This window comes from Tetrao urogallus (assembly GCF_951394365.1).
Source record: "Tetrao urogallus genome assembly, chromosome: 2".
Lineage (NCBI taxonomy): Eukaryota > Metazoa > Chordata > Aves > Galliformes > Phasianidae > Tetrao > Tetrao urogallus.
The window spans coordinates 84,142,171-84,154,675 of NC_136814.1; the positions used below are offsets into that span (position 1 = coordinate 84,142,171).

At 36.6% G+C, this 12,505-nt stretch overlaps 1 protein-coding gene across 1 annotated transcript in view; it reads left to right on the forward strand.

The window, feature by feature from the left end:
- The window catches only part of EYS (eyes shut homolog), a gene marked incomplete at both ends in the record, with an annotated part of 656,806 nt that overhangs the window by 402,180 nt on the left and 242,121 nt on the right, over positions 1–12,505 (forward strand). The gene's annotated exons all lie outside the window — the stretch shown is intronic.

Here is a 12,505-nt window from a genome sequence, read left to right on the forward strand (position 1 = left end):
AAATGGTGATGAGAGTACATACAGAGACATACTGAGGGACATACTGAAGTGGATTACTACTGAATTATTGTTACAGAGGAATTTCAAGTAGGGTAGTCACTATAATGGACATTAGTGAGGGACTACTAATCTGGGCAGAATGAATGTAGACGTGAATTTTAGTTCTATAGCACTCACACTCTTCACACTCACACAAACCAAGGCCCCAGGCCCTCCAATTGAGTTGAAACTGGAACAAAACACCCATTCCAGTGCCTGGCAGCATAGCTCCTGTACAGAGCAGTTCCCAGACAGCTCAGCCAGCTACATCTTGTCAGGTGTCTCAATATGGAGTATGCCCCTGTACCAAGGGACCACTGTGCTAAGTATGTATTGATTTTTATAATTAAATTGTTGGCATAAGGTACCAGAGGCCTCTCTAATCATAGAGCCCCAGGACAAGCCCCAACTTTCTCATTGTATAAAGCAAGTCACGGTTAGTTAACTGGATTATTTCACCTCCTAGTTTTATCTCCCAGCTGTATTACAAGAGTGTAAAGTTGTTCACCAACGCCTAACAAAGTTCTTCTACGAGACTTTGTTTTCTGTGCAATCTACAATACACAAAATAGTGCTGGTTCAGCATAGTCTGGGTCTCATTTATCTGAGCAGTGATTTTGGGTACTCATCACCTGATCACTGTAACAAAGTTAATCTGTGTTTTTGTTTTCCCAGTGCATAGCTGGATCATGTAGAGCTGAGTATATGTAGTCAATAATTCATTTTTCTGAACCATACTTTGGGTAGGCTTCACCGTGTGACAATTGTTTTAACCTTTTTATCTCTTCAGTTGTTTGGTAAAAGTAGGTTATCTTGTAATGAGGTGAATACAGTAATTTCAAGCACGGATGCGATTTTTCATGCTGTTTTTGTAATGTGTTTAGACTGCTTTTGCTTTTAGTGAATTGCATAGTAACCAATGAAGTGACAGTGTTGTTGAAATCTAACATGTTCTTGTGAGTTTTAAAGTACCTATCCAAAAGTGTACTTCTAAATACCTTATATTAGCATTAAGAGAACATTTACAATTGTATAAGATTTTTCCTTAATTCAAACATTCATAATTAACTAACCATTTGTATTATAATATATGGAATATTTTTTAATATATGGAATTTTTTTTTGTATCAGTTGTGTATAAAATTAAATTACTTAGAGGCATGCACCCTCAATAAATGTTCTAAACTAACAAAAATTCCAAAACATATTTTCAAAGTTGTATAATTTTGGCTAAGATTAATATTTTGAAGGATCTTCCAAAGAAACAACAGTGAAAACTTAGAATTTCAGTCTCTGGAATGTATTTAGAAGAAAGTAAAGAAGCAATTTATTTGAGGGTTATTTTTAATTCTGTGTGTGTGAAAAGTTTGAGACAGTAAATAGCTCCTTATCAGCCAATTTCAATTAAAACAAAACAAAAGCTTATGCAAGTTAAAATAGCAGTAAAATACAGTGGCTTACAGGTAATTTATTGCTAAAATATATTGTTTGGACATATCTCAGACTCATATCAAGATGAGCTTCCTTTCTTTAAGTATATGATAGTTCAATAGATTATTCTACTTTTAATGCAGGGTAATAGGTGAAATGTTATGGTCTAATTTTTTTTATTCAGATGAGGTAATAACAGCATTGTGCAGTGTGTAAGCGCTCAAGCCATTGATACTTTACCTCAGTTAGTACTTGGAAAGTATTTATTCATATAAATTCCCCAAAGGTAAAAATGTATCTTAGGCTCTCAGTTGCCTCTCTGGTTCTTCATGAAGCTTTTTTGCAGTTCATTTCTTGTTGCTTCTGATTACCTATGCAATTTATTTTCTTTTATTTTCCTTTTTCCTTTGTGATTTCTGTATTTTATATTTTCTTACTGTTTCATTTTTTCTAATGTTTACTTTTTTGTAGTTTCAGTTAAGGTTATTTTTTCTTGGCTTTCTTATCACGGTGTGTTGGCTGTAAGTCACACACAGTCTATAAGGACTGTACTTGTAGCTTTTGTCACACAATTGAGAACAGTCTGCCCAAATTCTCTTTATTTTGACTGCTCATTCCCAGCAATAGAAAACCACTCCAGGGAGTTTCTTTCTCATCAGATTTGACACAGGCAGTTTCGTTGTAAAACCTTCATCATCCCCAAAATAGAAAAGGCCTGATTTTGACCTTGATCCTGTAGTTTGCTTCAAGGGAGGTTTCTGCTCCAGCTGTGACTCAGCTCTTCCTGGCAAATGCTCTGACTGCCCTTTGAGTCAAGTCTCATAATGACACTTGTGATATCTGTGGTATCTGCCTAATTATACGTTGTCTTGTTTCAGATGAGCTCAATCTCTCACTGGAGTAGTTCACTCTGCTGTTGGCTCTCTACTGTCCAATATTGTCTAAGTTGTGGAGAACAGTAACTTCAGATCTTACACTTCAGCTGATCATTTTAATTGATACCAGTTCCTGTCTAACAGGAATTTCTATCTGCAGTTGCCAAAACTGTTTACATGGTATTTGTCCATATTAGTGTAATATTGACTTCCACGTGAGACTTCTCTTACTTTCTTTTTGAGTGAAGTTTGATATGATTTCTGCAGCCCACAGGGTAAAATATTGTGTCCTCTGAGAATTTCCTATATTGTGATTTCCTAACTATCTCTTGAATGTCTGTGCACTTTTTCGTTTATTTATCTATTTGTTTACTTATTTATTAATTGGTTGGCACATTTATTATTTTGTATTGCTGAGTCTGAGTGCCCTCCGCATATAAGGTAAGGTACAAAAATTACTCCATGCCTTTCAGTCTTAAAAAGTTGAAGATTTCATTTCCAAAAATGAGGGGAAATTCCTTCTCTTATCTTGACTGCTTTCTCTTGTGTTCTTACATACTATTGAAGTGATACCCTTTGATTCTTTTTTAAAGGGTGAATTTGTTGGAAAATTTGGATGGGAAATCATAGGGCCTTTCAAGAATTATTGAGAAGTTACTGTTTTTCTGTGTTCTCACAGAGATCTTGAGACTGTTCTGAACCTGATTGGTATTCTGCTTAGGATATGCTATTTTGAATAGAAATATCAGTAAACAAAAAGATAATACTTCTAGGCTAGAAATCTGGATTAGCACGAACTATGCATGTTTCCACTGCTGAGGGTAATAGAAGTCTTTGCACACTAACAACAAAAGATTGAATTTTGTTTCTAACCACATACAACTGATTTCCCTGACTGCTGCCATGGCTTGGGAATGCAGAGATTATAACAGTGCAGAGAACAAATATATTACTCTCAAGGCAGCAGTATGTTTTAAAAGAACATTTGTGGCACCCAGGAAAGCAGTGTTATAACACTCAATAGATTTTTTCATTAATCAGGAGCTCTCCGACCTCCCACATTACCAACAGCCTTGTAGTCATGGTTGGTGGGAGAAACGCTGCCAGCAGTAGAGCAAGACAGAGTTATGGAGCACTTAGGTAGCACTTAGGATGCAGAAAGCAGTATGGATCCATGCTTACAAGCCTATGACACTGGCTTGTGCAAGACCATTCTCTATCATCTCTGAAAGAACTATAGCAATCAGATGAGGTCCCTGGTCACTGGAAAAAGACAAATACCATGTTGTGTTCATCTTTAAAAGCACCGGGAAGATTTGAGTAACAATGAGCTGGTCAAGCCAACAACATACCTCAGTTTCTGAGACAATTATAGAAATAAATGAAGGACGGAAAGGTCCTTGGGAACAACCGAGGATTTACCAAGAGAAAACTGTGCCTGACCAATATGGTTTTCTTCCATGTTGGAAGGCTCTGTGGGCAAAGGGGGAGCAGTGGCTATTCCTTAGCTTTTTTCCCTGGGCTCAGCTTTTTTTCTGATGCATGCAATTCTCCCCACCCCAAGGGGATGAGGAATGAGGGCTCTGGTCAGGCTGTAACAGCTCCTTCCTGCTGCTCCTTCCTGTTTGCCCTTTTCCCTAGCCCTGATGAAATGCTCTGCAGGCTGCACTTCCTGTGAGGACAGACGCCTGCTGCAGTGCAGGGTGCTTCATGTGCTCCTGCTCTGCTGTCTGGGGCACCCGTTCCATTGAAACTTCTGTGATTGATTTCTTCAGGGCTGTTTCTCAGACTTTTTCCACTCTCCTCTCTCAGAACTGCTGTACAGCATTTTGGCCCTTTCTCAAACGCAGTCCACGGAGGTGCCTCCAACTTGACTGCAGGGCCCAGCTGGGGCCTCTGGAGCCCAATGGAACCTGCTGTGAGCAGCATGGGGCAGACCTGGCCTTGCCTCACACGGGGGCACCTGCAACTGAAATGCAGGTATAGTTCTCTGATTGTATGTTACTCCTATGGTTTAACCCAGCAGGTAGCTGAGCACAATGCAGTTGTTTGATCATTCCCTGTCTTCCCAGTGGGATGGGGGAGAGAATTGAGGGGAAAAAATTGTAGAACTCATGGGTTGAGATAAAACTATTTACTAAAATAGAGAAAAGTATAATAGTTGTGACATGGATAGATAGATAGGTAGATAGATAGATAACTTGTTATATACATTCTCACATGTGGATATATATATAACAAGTAATCCACAAGCAATTGCTCACCACCCCCTAGCTGATGTTAAGCTGGCCCCGGAGCAGCTGAAACGAGCCTGATGAGCTCCCACCCCCTTTAAAGCTCCTTCCACATGATGTCTTATGGTATGGAGTATCCCTTTGTGCAGTTTAAGTCAGCTATCCTAATCCTGATCCCTCCCAGAGTCCTTGGGTCCTTCACTGGAAATGGCCCTGGCTCTGTACAACTCTACTTAACAGCAGCTGTAAACATTGCTGTGTTGTCAGCATCGTTTTCTCCTAGAACCAGTAACATAACATTATACCAGCTATTCTGAAGAAAACAATTCCACGTTTCCAAAGAACAAGCGTATTAAAAAAAATAAAAATAAAAACCTGGCTCAATGAGAATCAAAGATTGGGGATCTGAAGATATGGGTGAAAAACTAGGTAACAAGTATATGCATTGAAACATCTTGGATGAATTCATTCAAGTTCACACGCGGTAAACTGTTTCATACAAAGAAATAAATTGTTTTTATTATTCTCTGTAAACTTTCCTTCGAAAAGTCTAGTAGGTTCGTATGAGAGAGGGTAGTAAAATGAATATGATCAGAAGAAAAGCTAAACAGCTGTGTTACAAATCGCTGGCTGACATAGATCTTGGCCTGCATTCTCTGGTTAGCAAAAATAATCCTCCAATTCTTTGACAGTTTTCTTTATTACTTATTTTAAAGTTATATCCCATTTCTCCTTAAGGAATATAAAGGGTGTATTTCAGACTTGCCACATACAACAAATAGGCAAACAGATAAATCGACTGAACAGTAAATAGCTTCATCCCTGTTCTTGAAAGCTGTTTATAATATTTGTTTTCTAATACATAAAAATCAATAATGGAAGAATATAAACCAACTTACAGGAGAAATCAGAAATCAGAAATTTTTAAAAAAATGTATTTTGAACTCCCAAGACATGTTTCAGAAAAATTAATTTCATGCTAGCTTTAGTATCATTAATTGTTTACAACACCTTATTGTTCTGCAGAAAAGATAAGATTGGTACACTTGACAGGAAATTACAGATTGTTTTCAAATACCTCCAGCAATAGTTGATTGCAGTAATAGTGTTATTTCTGCTGCTATAATTGCTACAGTGATTTATATTTCTAGACTTAATAGTATTTTAGTATTGGGAATGAGAAATGTCATTACATGTTCATATTCCTTTTCAACACAAACAAATCTCCTTAATTAAACTTTGCAAATATTCAAACGGAGAAGTTTCAGAAGAAAGGGAAGCTTCTGTACCAGGAGAATAATTTTCTAAATAAAATTAAGATAAAAGATTATGTAGAAAGTACGCACAAATACATACAAGCACTGGTATCTCCATATTACCATCTGGGAAATGCAGCAGATAATTGAGTGATATGCTCAGGATCATAATGTTTTAGTGTTGTAACTAAGACGAAATAGGGATGATTCTACATTCAGATTCTCTTGATTAGACCACTGGTGCATACCTGGATGTCCTTGAGAGGGGGGGGCACGTTCTTTACCAAGAGAGTAGTGAGGTGCTGTAACAGGCTGCCCTGAGATGCTGTGGATGCCCTGGAGATGTTCAAGGCCAGGTTGGATGGGGCCCTGGGCAGCCTGGTCTAGTATTAGATATGGGTGGCCCTGCCTGTGGCAGGGGGTTTGGAGCTTGATGATCCTTGAGGTCCCTTCCAACCTAAGCCATTCTATGATTCTGTGTTTTAAAGACATAGGTAGAAAATTTGCAGTTCTGCATTTACATGAAATGGTGTATAAATTATAATACAATTATGTTTTGATATAAAACTACCCATCTAGTTTCAGAATATTTTTAGGTAGACATAAATAGTATAGATTGATATAAATAGATACGTATAAATAATTAAGACGTTTTACTAATGTTTGCTGGAATGTGTAGCTTTATCTCTTTTCTGTTGCAACTGTTTTATTCATCCACTGAGTTCAATGTCATTCAGTGAAGACAGAGACATTGTGAAGCAGGTGTTACAAAACACAGAATCAGGCCTACAATTTGGAATGATCTGAAGACAATTTGTTGTATATTACAGCTGCTGTGCTTCCGCAGACCGAAACAACAGCGAACCCTCTGTAACTGCCTAGTTAGACATAGTTTATGACCCATTTCCCTTGCCAGAGTATTGCAAAGCAGTGGGAGAATTTAGTACAATCTGTGCATGGTATTCAGGTTTGATTATCTGGCATTCACCTTATCTGATAAAGCTACAGAACAGAGCTCTGACGTTAACTGTTACAGAAGAGTTTATAATAATGTTATATTTTTATGGTACTTTAGTAACCTGCTACAGTAGTCATTGGCTGTGAGTGAAGTAAAGATGCTGTTAGTGGTTTTGACCCAGTTGATGACTGCTGGGCTGCAGCATTCAGCTTGAGAAGATTTCTGGAGAAGCCAACAATAAAAGGCATCCATCTTCCATGAGATTACCAGCACATACTGGACCATAGCCTCATGCAGCTGTGTGTTACAGTGGTACAAACACTTGGTGTTTTGGAGTGGCTTGATTGAAATATTGCAGGGACCATATCTCAAATCTCCAGAAATTTTCTATTGGTGTACAGCACATCTGAAATTTTCATATTTAAGAATCATATGACTTATAAAAGCATTTTATTTTGGCGAGATTTTTACATACTGATGACCAGTCAGATTGAACAATTTGTTCATACAGTCTCTGACTGTACATACAGCCTCTGTTTAAAAATGACCCTTTCAATTTTTTTTGAGCTTTTCAATTTTTTAATCAGTGAATATAACGAGACCTGTGCACTGGTTATAGTGGTTTGGGTTCACTAGTTGGTTGATTTTGTTTTTTTCCTTTTTTCTTCATTTTTTCTTTCTTTTTTCTTAGATCAGAAATATGTTTGACAGTTGTTCGAATGTTATTTCATACTTTGTTTATAATTTAAAGCATCATCTGCCCTGTGTGTTTAAGCTGGAGCTCAGAATATGCTGTGTGGGAGCTAATTGCCTGGCATTAATCTTCACTCAAGGTACAGTGGAATGTGAGTGCACAGCTCGTAGTGATTCTGCACCTGTATCTCACTGCACCTTGAGTTTGAAGTTCAGCTGTGTGATACAGAAAGAGCAAACAGCATCAGCCCCTCTACAATATCTTCTTAGGTTGTCAGTGGTGAACCACTGATACATGAGCTGCTCCTCATCAATTTCAGTCCATGTGTTTTTTCCAAAAAATATATTAAATATGTGTCCTTGTAATAATACCACACCCTTTTTATTTTTCATGTTATATTTCTTCTAAATCAGCTCTGTTGTCATATTTGAGATTACAGTATTCCAAAAGGCTTTTTTCAGTGTATTTGCTGGTTGTAAATGCATGCTGCAACCTAAAGGTTGTCTGATTTCTCCTTGTATCCTGACTTGACAGCCTTACATCCTGATGAAGATTTTAATTCCAGAGTCCTGCTTAAGGTATGCTGTGGATCTGTCTTTGCACCACCCAAATGCTTATGCTAATTAAAAGCTTCTGTAAGCTTTTATATATTTCTATGCTTGAATATAAGTACACAGGGAGAGACTAAGTGAATATGTGACACATTATAAAATATTCATCTTTTACATGTCATTCATTGTTTTATTGACTGCTGTCACATTCACCCCTGGTCATCTTGTCTTTAGGTTGAGAAGACATGATTTGCATTCTGTGTTTTCATACAATTACTTATATCCCTGAAAATCAGTAGTCTGTCTCTCCAACAAAGAGATCATTTTGCAATCCTATGCAGGGATCTGCTCTTTTGACCGTTCTGTTTTGTTGTGATCATCAAACTTGTTTACCTCTATACTTCCTACATTCACAGATAATTTGTTTAGCAGCACTGAATTCATTTGGTGGTATTTGTGGTAACTGTACAGTGTGTAAACTGATCTGTTTTTAATTTTTGTTTCCTGTCTTTTAGCCTGCTTATTAGTCCAAAAGGCCTTTTTTTTTTATTTCTCATGACTGTTAATTTTCTTTAAAAACTTTTGGTGGGTAACCATGTCATAATATTTTTGAAAATCAAATTAGCCACGTTGATCAAATGGCCTTCTGTTATGTGACCGTTCACGTGTTCAAGGCATTCTAATGACTGGAAAGCACAACTTCCTTTTACAGAATTATAGAGATTCTTTATGCCATTTTATTCCCAGATTTTGCTACTTACATTCTTTATTATTACTCTTAGGAAATTGCCCCCATTGAAACGTAGTCTTGATAGCTCTTAGTTTCAATCTTTTTGTCCTTTCACTGTTCATGTTAACTTACTGGTATTGTATTTTGCAGCCTTCCGGCATTTTGATAATAAATCCCATCATTTAAGTGAGTAGTTATGTACCACCTTTGAAAAATTCTGGGCTTCCTATTTTTAACACTGTTGAAAGTTTTTATGTGCACTCGTGTTGTTTTTTTGTTTTGTTTTTTTTTTTTTGTTTGTTTGTTTGTTTTTTCCTAATGTGAGTTGTATTCTAGCATCTTTCTGAAAAGATGTAGTTTTTTATTTGACTTGCAAGGCCTTATATCATCCACTGTTCTTTTGGCATATGAGATATTCTCTCATAGTCCTTTTAATCATTCTGTTTTATCACTCAAACTCCTTGTTTTAAACTAATGCTTCATTTATTTATTTATTTGTTTACTGACAAGAGTGTATAGAGTTATCTGAACTCTATGTGCCTGTTTTGCTCTGATCTGCAAGCATTCTATTCCTTAGCTGTTCCTGTTATTTTTATTCTAGCTAACATCTCTCTATTACAGTTATACTATTTTTGGTGGTTTTTTTAAGTGTGTTTTTTTCCCAGAAGAACACTGGTTACATTATAGTCAGTATTGAAATGCTGATTGTTTATCAAGGTATTTTGATGGTTATGTACTGTAGCAGATCCTATGCAGTCCAGGCCCAATGCAAAATCAAGAATTATTTCTTTTCTTGTAGTTTCTCTAATGTTTCCAAGAAGCCATTATTTACAACATCTAAAACTGTACTCCCTGCATCATATCTTGTCATGATTTGTAATCACAGTGCCTGGGAGTAATTAAAGTCTGCTGTTATTTCTGTGTTCTCTGCCTTAGCCTTTCTAAACTCTTTCAGTATTTAAGAAGTTCTATCATCATCTGGGTTAGTTGCTATACTATATAGATTTAATTTTGTGCTTTTATTTCTGCATGAAATTTCTGTGCAGAAGGATCTGCACTACTGACTTGTAGATATATTTACTTGACTGCCTTATTTATACTGTATTGGTTCTAATGCAGCCCATATTTTAGAGGATTTTTGCTCTGGCATCATGATATTCCAGTGTTTATTTTTCTACCATTAAATGGTTATCATATTTTTGTTGTTTGAGTACGTCTCTTTAGAACTTAGGTATTTTTCCAAAGGCAATTACTTGTCTTTTCAAAAGAAATAATAGCTTAGTAGTTGGATCATGGAGGAGTTGTATTGAAGAGCAAATAAATTGTTCGTACTGTGTTCTTTGTAGCATATTTATCTAACTCAGTGGTATTGTTTATTTTGAACATGAATTTTTGATTTTTTAAAGACAGATTTTCCAGATAAGAAGAGAAATGTAATAGAATTATATTAAAACTGACTTTCTAATCTAATTTGATACTCTAATTATGGTTATTATATAGTGGTAATATACTGTCTTGCTCAATCCCATTGATTCAAAAATGAATGTATGAGATATGAGATATTTCTTTGTCAGTTTTGGATGCACGCAGTGCTTCCCTGTTGGGATTCTTGTGAGTAATATGCTGATGGCACTTGGCATCTAAAGATATGATATTTTTAGATCTTCAAGGCTAAGCAATACAGAAATATGATATCATCAGGGAAAATATAAACTGTTCCTATAAGACTGTATTAGTTGTTTGTGTTCTTCCATTCAAGTTGGTCTGTGTTCCAAGTGTCTGCAGATGATGATCTTGGACATTGCAGCATCTGTGATATCAGCTTAAGGAAAATAGTTTTAATCTAGATCATGCTGTAGGTCCTTTCCAGCCTTGATGATTCTGTAATTGTGTGCAGAGGGCATTCACACACAGAATCACACAGAATCACCCGGGTTGGAAAGGACCTCAAGGATCATGTAGTTCCAACCCCCCTGCCTAGCAGGGCCACCAAACATACACATTTAGATCAGGCATTGTGGTAAATAGAGCCACCTTCTATTGTTGTTGGTTTTTGTTGTTGCTTTTTTTAAAATTAGATTAATTTAACCACTATGCATATTAATCATATTATTGTTCTTAATTCTTATCCTTATAAATGAGTATTCTCATGTAAGTTCTTTGAATAAATTATTATTCTTTTATCTACTTGAAACAAGTACAAATTTTGCTGAAGGTCGCTGTTAGTGTTCTGGCATTCTGAAAAGCCAAAAAATAATCCCAACTCAGGGAGACAGCAGAAATTCTGGATTCTGCCAGTTATACCAAAATCTGAACTTAAAATGTATTTATCAAAATATGCAATAAATCTTTCTGTTACGTCCAATATAATCTAAATTGATAGTATTGAGATTGCAGAGTCAAAGACTTCTCAATTCATTTTATCCAGTTACTAGTATGCTTTCTAATGCTTCTCGATAACTACAAATTCAAAAATTCATATTAAGTTGCAGATTGCATTTTTTAGTTTTATTAGAAAGATAGCAGAGAACTATTTTTGACATTTATAATATCAGGCTTTTTATTGATTGTGAACATGTATATTAGAAAGTCATCTTTTTTTCTGCTTTTTCTTCATCTGTACTCTGTAATCCTTTTACAGCTTCTTTCCTTCACTGAAGTTGTTTTAAAGAAGTTAGAGTATGTATCTGTTTGTATATATGTGTGTATTGAACATTGGATCATGTAAAGAGCAATATTAGGAGGCCTGCACATAAGTAGCCTCCAGTTTTACTATGTTGTTCCGCAACATCAGAGATGGATGGTGGTGGTATGGAAGTAGAGGTTGAACCTTCCCACCAATATTGCATTACATTTTGTTGCTATGTGACAAATGGCAGCAGAGGGGCAGTTTGACAAAATGACGTCTGACATGGAAGTGTGTATGAAGCCAAAGTGTGGAACTGAATTCACTTATGCACAAAAAAAATTGCATCCACTGACATTCATTGATGGTTACTGAATGTTTATGGAGAACCGTGGATGTGAGGACAGTGAGGCAGCGAGTGGTGTGTGTCAGAAGTGGCGACAGCAGTGTGAAAGACAAGCCATATTCCAGACGGCCATGCACATTTTTATTAGTGCGGTATGCAAGCGCTTACTCACTGCTGGCAAAAATGCATAGCTAATCATAGAATCATAGATTCATTTGAGTTGGAAGCGACCTCTACAGGATATCTCTTCCAAGTCCCATGCAATGAACAGAGACATCTACAGCTAGAACAGGTTGCTCAGAGGCCTATCCAGCCTGACCCAGAATGTCTCCGGGCATAGGGCATCTGCTACCTCCCTGGGCAACCTGTTCCAGTGCTTTACTAACACTGTTGTCAAAAAAAAAAAAAAAAAAAAAAAAAAAAAAAAAAAAAAAAAAACACCTTTTTCTTACATCCAATCTAAATCTTCTTTTTTTTTCTTTTTTTTCTTTTTTTTTAATTTGAAAACATTTATTTTCCATTGTCCTATTACCACAGACCCCACTAAAGTGTCTGTCCCCTTCTTTCTTCTAGTCCCACTTTAGATACTGAAAGGCCACTATCTGAATACTGAAGCCTTTTCTTCTCCAGGATGAATTGCCCCAGCTGTTTCAGCCTGTCCTCAGAGAAGAGCTGTTCCATCCCTTTGATGGGGTCTTTGTGACTTTCCTCTGGATTTGCTCTGACAGATCCATGTCTCTCCTGTACTGAGGACCCCACATCTGG